Source organism: Bison bison, unplaced genomic scaffold (assembly GCF_000754665.1).
Source record: "Bison bison bison isolate TAMUID 2011002044 unplaced genomic scaffold, Bison_UMD1.0 scf7180017864255, whole genome shotgun sequence".
Taxonomy (NCBI): domain Eukaryota; kingdom Metazoa; phylum Chordata; class Mammalia; order Artiodactyla; family Bovidae; genus Bison; species Bison bison.
The window spans coordinates 203,378-212,749 of NW_011494827.1; positions in this window are offsets into that span (position 1 = coordinate 203,378).

A 9,372-nucleotide genomic window follows, 5' to 3' on the forward strand; every position below is an offset into this window, starting at 1 on the left:
CTAGATGCCAGGCAGAATGATCTTTCTCAAATATAACTATGAGCCTCTCCCCTGACGAAAAACCCTCTGTAGCTCCCTGTGATCCTTGATCCTTTGAAGTCTTGTAAGCATTGTGTCCTTGCCCAGTGCCCCAACTTCTGCCCCTCCTCCACACACAGGCTGAATTCAAGCCACTACCAACACACACACACACACACACACACACACACACACCCCACAAACTGTAATTTCTCTAATGAGTTGTACTGTAATTCCGTACCCTGAAATGACCTCCATCCCATCTTGTCCTCCTGGGCAGCACCAACATGTGATTTTAGAAAAGAACTTGGACTTTAGAGAAACGGGGTTGAATTTCAGTTCTTTATTCACTTATCCAACAAATATTTATTGAGCACCTATTATGTCCCAGATGCTGTTTTATTTGCTGAGAATACAAAGGTAGACCTATGTCAAAGTGTTAGTCACTCAGTTGTGTCAGACTCTTTGCAACTGCATGGACTGTAGCCAGCTAGGCTTCTCTGTCCATGGGATTTCCCAGACATGAATACTAGAGTGGGTTGCCATTCCCTCCTCCAGGCTTCCCTGGTGGCTCAGATGGTAAAGCATCTGTCTGCAATGCAGGAGACCTGGGTTCGATCCCTGGGTTGGGAAGATGCCCTGGAGAAGAAAATGGCAGCCCACTCCAGTACGCTTGCCTGGAAAATCCCATGGATGGAGGAACCTGGTAGGCTACAGTCCATGGGGTCGCAAAGAGTCAGACACGACTGAGAGACTTCACTTCACTTCCTCCAGGGGATCTTCCCAACTCAGGGATCGAACCCAGGTCTCTCACATGGCAGGCAGATTCTTTACCCCCTGAGCCACCAGGAAGGCCAATATATATGCATTGCCCTTTCCCTCCACAAGATTATGTCTAGTAGAGGGTATAGGCTTTAACCGGAGTCATCCAGAGAAATGTACAATTACAACTGTTGCAAGCGCTACACAGAAAGAGCACATGGCCTTATGAAAGTGTGTAATAGGTGGGATTGACCAAGACAAAATGTTTAGGGAAGGCTTCCCCGAGGAAGTCTCGCTTTGTGTTGAAATCTCATTGAAGAAGGCAAAAGGGAAAAGAGAGAACAGCAGGGCAGGCCAGAACAGGTATTAACTAACTGTGGGATTTGGGTAAGCTTACTTGATTTCTCTGAGCCTCAGTTTCCTCATCAAAACTCATCAAAACAAGTTGATCATAGTAGTTTAAGAGATAAATGTGATGATGCCAGAATCATTCCAGCATGAGTGATGAACTGCCCATGTGGGCAGGCAGCCAAGGGAAGGGCAACATGGAAGCGAAGATGTTCAAGCTGGAGCGTGAAACAGAGTTCACCAGCATTCTGGGGTTGGAAGGGCATTCTTAGCTGTTCCCTCTTTGCATGTGCAAAGGCATGAAGCTTCGTGTGTGAAAGGACAGACTTCAGAACTCCAGGACTTTTCCCTCTGTTATCCCAAGGACCAGGTATCTCATTATTTTGGGAAATTGAGATTTTCCTCTCTATCCTCAAGACTCTAATGCAAGCAAAGTAAATTAATATGCTGCCAGAGAGGTTCAGCTCATGTATCTCCCATCCTTACCAGGAGCAGTTTGCCTGCCGGGGATGATGGTTTTGTGTAAGCAGTGTCTGCCCTCACTCATCCAAGCTCTACATTTTTTCAAAAGAACTGGGCATACAAAGTGCCCAGGGAGTCTGGGCAAGGAGTCTCCTGGTCAGCCTCAGAACTCAGCCTCATCGGCACAGATTCTAAACAACAAGGCAGCTAAATAAACTCCTTCTCTTATTTTATCCAAGCCAGAGCCCTGCGCTCAGAGGATGACAGTGACCAAATGATCCTCTCACAAGTTTGGCTCCTGCAAAATTGTACTAAGAGGATTTTTCTTAGAATATTTTAGGACAAAGAGAGTTTTCCTAATCCGGCCAGCTAATAGTCTTCCATTTCAACTCACCGGTCCTTCTTATTCTGAAGATATATTTTAAATTGGATTTGCTTCTCTGAGACATCCAGCTAAATCAATAGGCCAACAGCCAGGATTTTGCTACTGCTACTGCCATTGCTGGTATCAAGAGTCAACTCTCTTTTATACCAGGGCAGGCTTAGTTTCTTGCCTATGGGATACACACAGGCTGGCAACACACTCAGCTTGGCTCAGCAGAGCCCGGGCAGGTAGGTAGAGGTGAAATATCAGCCTCCATCTTGGAGGCTGGAGAAACCCTCTCAAACACACATCCACTGATGATGACCTGGGGGTCTCTTCAAATCCAAGGGCTGGTCCCGTGGCCCCCATTCCTTCCCAACTCAGAAACACAGAAAGCTGAAAGTGGCTATTTCTGGCAGGTAAAAATAGCGATCCCAGAAGCTAGCATATTCATGTAGCTATCCCAGAAGATAGCATATTCACGTAGGATGGGAGAGGGCTTTGCAAGTCAGACAGTCCTAGGTTCAAATCCCTCTTCTCTGATGTACTAGCTCTGGAACCTTGAGCGAGTTACTTAATCTCTCTGAGCCTCAGTTTCCTTGTCCTTAAAATGGTAACACACATACTTGGAGCCTGGGGTAAGATGGAGCATGCGGTCACTCATGCACCCTTGACCAAAGCCAAGTCACATGGGCAAGTGAGAACTATGCCCTGTCGACTGAGAAGTCACAGCAAGATGGGGAGGCCAGGAGCAATTGTGAGCAAATAAAATCAGCCACATCGTCTGCAGTAAATGAAGCCATTATGGCTTCATTGTTCCCCAATGGCTCCAACAGCCAACTCCTTCTCTCTGTCCCCTCTGCCACCTCCAATTCAGGTCCTCATCACCTGCTGCCCGTATGGTAACCAGAGCCTCCCAACAGGTCCCTGTGTCTTGGTGTCTTCTCTCCTCTCCATCTGATGCTCAACCGTCAAGAAGATCCTCCTAACACACAGATGGGATGCCCTTCATCAGCTTAAACACATTTTCACTATGCCTTATGACCCACATTATTAATTATTCACCCAACTAACAAAAATTTGTTAATCCCAAATGCCTTAGCACAGTCTGGTCACCACCTATGTACCTGTTTATCTACCTGCCTCCTCCCTCACCTTCCAAGTCTTCCCCAGTAGACCCCATCTCCCACCCACCCCAAATGCCTCCCTTGTCTCCCAGCCCGCCTAGTTCTTCCAGGTCTTCTGTCCTTGCCCTAGATCTCTCCTGCACCTGAGATGTTCCAACCTCTCTTCTGAGTGGGGGTTAACTCCCATTCACCTTTCAAACCTAATGCAAGTGGACCGCCCTGATGGATCTTCCTCAAGACTCCAGGGAGGTGACCATTCAGTGTTGCTGCAGCACATGGCACCGACCTCTGTTACAGCTCACAAGCCTGCTGTCATGGACGGTCTGTTCACTTACTGTTTACCTATCTTTCTGCCCAGAGCTTCCCAGGTGGCTCTGCTGCTGCTGCTGCTGCTGCTGCTAAGTCGCTTCAGTCATGTCCGACTCTGTGCGACCCCATAGACAGCAGCCCACTAGGCTCCTCTGTCCCTGGGATTCTCCAGGCAAGAATACTGGAGTGGGTTGCCATTTGCTTCTCCAATGCATGAAAGTGAAAAGTGAATGTGAAGTTGCTCAGTCGTGTCCGACTCTTAGCGACCCCATGGACTGCAGCCTACCAGGCTCCTCCAACCATGGGATTTTCCAGGCAAGAGTACTGGAGTGGGTTGCCACTGCCTTTTCCGCAGGTGGAGCTAGTGCTAAAGAATTCTCCTGCCAATGAAGAAGACATAAGTGAAAGTGAAAGTTGCTCAGTCGCGTATGATTCTTTGCAACTCCATGGACTATACAGTCCATGGAATCTTCAGGCCAGAATACTGGAGTGAGTAACTTTTCCCTTCTCCAGGGGATCCTCCCAACCAAGAGATCGAACCCAGGTCTCCCACATTGCAGGTGGATTCCTTACCTGCTGAGCCACCAGGGAAGCCCAAGAATACTGGAGTGGGTGGACTATCCCTTCTCCAGGAGATCTTCCCAACCCAGAAATTGAACTGGGGTCTCCTGCCTTACAGGCGGATTCTTTACCAACTGAGCTATCAGGGAAGCCCCAGAAGACATAAGAAACATGGATTTGATCCCTCAGTTGGGAAGATCCCCTAGAGTAGGAAACAGCAACCCACTCCAGTATTCTAGTCTGGAAAAATCCATGGACAGAGGAGCCTGGCAGACTACAGTCCATGGGGTAGCAAAGGGTCAGACTTGACTTACTGTTCACTTACCTTTCCCCCGGGGGCTTCCCAGATGGCGCTAGTGGTACTCTCCTGCCAATGCAGAAGACGTCAGTGAAAAGTGAAAGTGAAAGTCGCTCAGTTGTGTTCCACTCTTTGCAACCCCACGTGTGCACGCACACACACACGCACGCACACAGACACCTTTCTCCCCTGCTGTAAACCACCTGAGATGAAGTTGTCTCAGCCTCTTGGAGTCAGCTTGGCTACAAGGAACAGAGCTGGTATTTGTTGAATGAATAAAAGCATTGTGGCAGAAAGGGGAGAGTGCACCAACTACCCATTTGTTCTCTGTGCCGCCCAGACTACCTTGTGCTTCTGGCAACTGAAAACACGAGCAAAAAGGATGGTCCTTGTCGGAAGCACCTTGAGAACTGTCTTGACTCCTTGGCCATCTCTTCAGCAATGACCTTGTGCAGGGATATGATGGCTGCAAAGATGGAATCTCCCAGGATCCACTGGCCTGCATCAGACTCTCCATGAGGGAGACATCTGCTTCTTTCTCCAGGTCACTTTGGTTAGCATGACTAATACACCGATGAGTAAGCATTGTTCCATTTCTGATAGCTTCAAAAGCAATGTTGCTCAGTATCCACAGGGCACTGAGATCTTGGTTTATAAATACCAGCCATCACCAAGAGGACTCAGAGTGTCTCAGAGAAAAGACTGAGGCCAGAGCTGGGTGGAGACGGTACCACACAAGTGTGGGACATCTCGTGCTGCCAGAAGACAAGAAAGTGCTCAAAGAATGATAGAAACATGTCAAAAGGACATGACAACCAAGTCAAAGGGGCTCCCACTTGCCACATCTGGGATAATGTGAGCATCAGAACTAATCATCATAATAATGGATTATAATCTACTGAATAAAATGAAACTCCATGAATTCCTTGTGAAAAAAGAAAAATAAAAAAACAAGGAAGGGAGGGAGGAAGGAAGGAAGGGAGGGAAAGAAAGTAGAGGAGGGATAAATTTGAGAATTGAGGGTTAACATACACAGTATTACATATAAAGTAGAATAAAAACAAGGACCTATTGTGTAGCACAGGAAACTATACTCAATATCTTGTAATAACCTACAATAGAAAAGAGTCTGAAAAAGAATATATATGTATGCTTATATATGTATGGTCATGGTGGAGAGGTCTGACAGAATGTGGTCCACTGGAGAAGGGAATGGCAAACCAATTCAGTATTCTTCCCTTGAGATCCCCATGAACAGTATGAAAAGCGAAAAAAAAATAGGACACTGAAAGATGAACTCCCCAGGTCAGTAGGTGCCCAATATGCTACTGGCGATCAGTGGAGAAATAAATTCATAAAGAATGAAGAGACGGAGCCAAAGCAAAAACAACACCCAGTTGTAGATGTGACTGGTGATGGAAGCAAGGTCCGATGCTGTAAAGAGCAATATTGCATAGGAACCTGGAATGTTAGGTCCATGAATCAAGGCAAATTGGAGATGGCAAGAGTGAATGTCAACATTTTAGGAATCAGCAAACTAAAATGACTGGAATGGGTGAATTTAACTTAGATGACCATTATATCTACTACTGTGGGCAAGAATCCCTGAGAAGAAATGGAATAGCCATCATAGTCAACAGAAGAGTCCAAAATGCCGTACTTGGATGCAATCTCAAAAACGACAGAATGATCTCTGTTTGTTTCCAAGGCAAACCATTCAATATCACAGTAATGCAAGTCTATGCCCCAACCAGTAACACTGAAGAAGCTGAAGTTGAACGGTTCTATGAAGACCTACAAGACCTTCTAGAACTAACACCCAAAAAACATATCCTTGCACTATAGGGAACTGGAATTCAAAAGTAGGAAGTCAAGAAACACCTGGAGTAACAGGCAAATTCAGCCTTGGAGTACAGAATGAAGCAGGGCAAAGGCTAATAGAGTTTTGTCAAGAGAACGCACTGGTCATAGCAAACACCGTCTTCCAAAAACATAAGAGAAGACTCTACACATGGACATCATCAGATGGTCAACACCAAAATCAGATTGATTATACTCTTTGCAGCCAAAGATGGAGAAACTCTATATAGTCAGCAAAAGCAAGACCAGGAGCTGACTGTGGCTCAGATCATGAGCTCCTTATTGCCAAACTCAGACTTAAATGAAGAAAGTAGGGAAAACCACTAGACCATTCAGGTATGGCCTAAATCAAATCCTTTATGACCATACAGTGGAAATTACAAATAGATTCAAGGGACTAGATCTGATAGACAGAGTGCCTGATGAACTATGGACTGAGGTTCATGACATTGTACAGGAGGCAAGGATCAAGACCATCCCCAAGAAAAAGAAATGCAAAAATGCAAAATGGCTGTCTGAGGAGGCCTCACACATAGCTGTGAAAAGAAGAGAAGCCAAAAGCAAAGGAAAAAAGGAAAGATATACCCATCTGAATGCAGAGTTCCAAAGAACAGCAAGGAGAGATAAGAAAGCCTTCCTCAGTGATCAGTACAAAGAAATAGAGGAAAACAAGAGAATGGAAAAGACTAGAGATCTCTTCAAGAAAATTAGAGATACCAAGGGAACATTTCATGCAAAGATGGGCTTGATAAAGGACAGAAATGGTATGGACCTAACAGAAGCAGAAAATATTAAGAAGAGGTGGCAAGAATACACAGAAGAACTGTACAAAAAAAGATCTTCATGACCCAGATAATCACGATGGTGTGATCACTGACCTAGAGCCAGACATCCTGGAATGTGAAGTCAAGCGGGCCTTAGGAAGCATCACTATGAACAAAGCTAGTGGAGGTGATGGAATTCCAGGTGAGCTATTTCAAACCCTAAAGATGTTGCTGTGAATGTGCTGCACTCAATATGCCAGCAAATTTGGAAAACTCAGCAGTGGCCACAGGACTGGAAAAGGTCAGCTTTCATTCCAATCCCAAAAAAAGGCAATGCCAAAGAATACTGAAACTACTGCACAATTTCACTCATCTGACACGCTGGTAAAGTAATGCTCAAAATTCTCCAAGGCAGGCTTCAGCAATACGTGAACCGTGAACTTCCAGATGTTCAAGCTGGCTTTTGAAAAGGCAGAGGAACCAAAGATCAAAATGCAAACACCTGCTGGATCATAAAAAGAGCAACAGAGTTCCAGAAAAACATCTATATCTGCTTTATTGACTACGCCAAAGCCTTTGACTATGTGGATCACAATAAACTGTGGAAATTCTGAAAGAGATGGGAATACCAGACCACCTGACCTGCCTCTTGAGAAACTTATATGCAGGTCAGGAAGCAACAGTTAGAACTGGACAACAGACTGGTTCCGAATAGGAAAAGGAGTATGTCAAGGCTGTATATTGTCACCCTGCTTATTTAACTTCTATGCAGAGTACATCATGAGAAACCCTGGGCTGGAGGAAGCACAAGCTGGAATCAAGATTGCCGGGAGAAATATCAATAACCTCAGATATGCAGATGACACCACCCTTATGGCAGAAAGTGAAGAACTAAAGAGCCTCTTGATGAAAGTGAAAGAGGAGAGTGAAAAAGCTGGCTTAAAGCTCAACATTCAGAAAACCAAGATCATGGCATCCGGTCCCATCACTTCATGGGAAATAGATGGGGAAACAGTGGAAACAGTGTCAGACTTTATTTTTCTGGGCTCCAAAATCACTGCAGATGGTGACTGCAGCCATGAAATTAAAAGTCGCTTGCTTATTGGAAGGAAAGTTATGACCAACCTAAACAGCTTATTAAAAAGCAGAGACATTACTTTGCCAACAAAGGTCCGTCTAGTCAAGGCTATGACTTTTCCAGTAGTCATGTACGGATGAAAGAGTTGGACTATAAAGAAAGCTGAGCACTAAAGAATTGATGCTTTTGAACTGTGATGTTGGAGAAGACTCGTGAGAGTCCCTTGGACTGCAAGGAGATCCCACCAGAACATCCTAAAGGATATCAGTCCTGGGTTTCATTGGAAGGACTGATGTTGAAGCTGAAACTCCAATATTTTGGCACCTGATGTGAAGAGATGATTCATTTGAAAAGACCCTGATGCTGGGAAAGATTGAAGGCAGGAGGAGAAGGGGACGACAGAGAATGAGATGGTTGGATGGCATCACCGACTCAATGGACATGGGTTTGGGTGAACTCTGGGAGTTGGTGATGGACAGGGATGCCTGGTATGCTGTGGTCCATGGGGTCGCAAAGAGTCGAGCACGACTGAGCAACTGAACTGAACTGAACTGATTTATGTATAATTGAATCACTTGGCTGTACACCTGAAACATTGTAAATCAACTTCAATTCAAAACATTAAAAAATTAATTTTTTAAAGAAACTTTAAATAAATATACTGATTAAGAGTGCTTTCAGCTGTACATAATGGAAAGCCTGACCATTCATGGTTTAAGCACTGAAGATATACGTACTGGTAAAGAATCTGCCTGCCAATGCAGGGGACATAGGAGATGTGGGTTCAGTCCCTGGGTCAGCATTATCCCCTGGAGAAGGAAATGGCAACCCCATCCAGTATTCTTGCCTGGAGAATCCCATGAACAGAGGTTCCTGATGGACTATAGTTCATAGGGTCGCAAAGAGTCAGACACGTCTAAAGCGACTGAGCCCAGCACAACAGGAAATTCAGAGGGAGCCAGCAAGGGCTGGTGCAGAAGCTCACGGATCCAACTATGGACCCAGATTCTTTCCATCTTTTCATTCAGATGCTTCACCTTCTCAACACCGTGCCCTTGTGTCCTTGGAGCCTCAGGGTCACAGCATGACTGTTACGGCTTCTGGCATCATGACCAAGTTCAAACTCCAGGTGCAAAATGGGGGCAGGCTGTGTCAGGGGGACTTTTCTTGATGTGTCTCTCACCTGCCACCAGTGAAGAAAATCTTATTAGAAAGACCTTCTGTCTCATTCAGTTCAGTTCAGTTCAGTCGCTCAGTCGTGTCCGACTCTTTGCAACCCCATGAATCGCAGCACGCCAGGCCTCCCTGTCCATCACCAACTCCCGGAGTTCACTCAGACTCACGTCCATCGAGTCGGCGATGCCATCCAGCCATCTCATCCTCTGTCGTCCCCTTCTCCTCCTGCCCCCAATCCCTCCCAG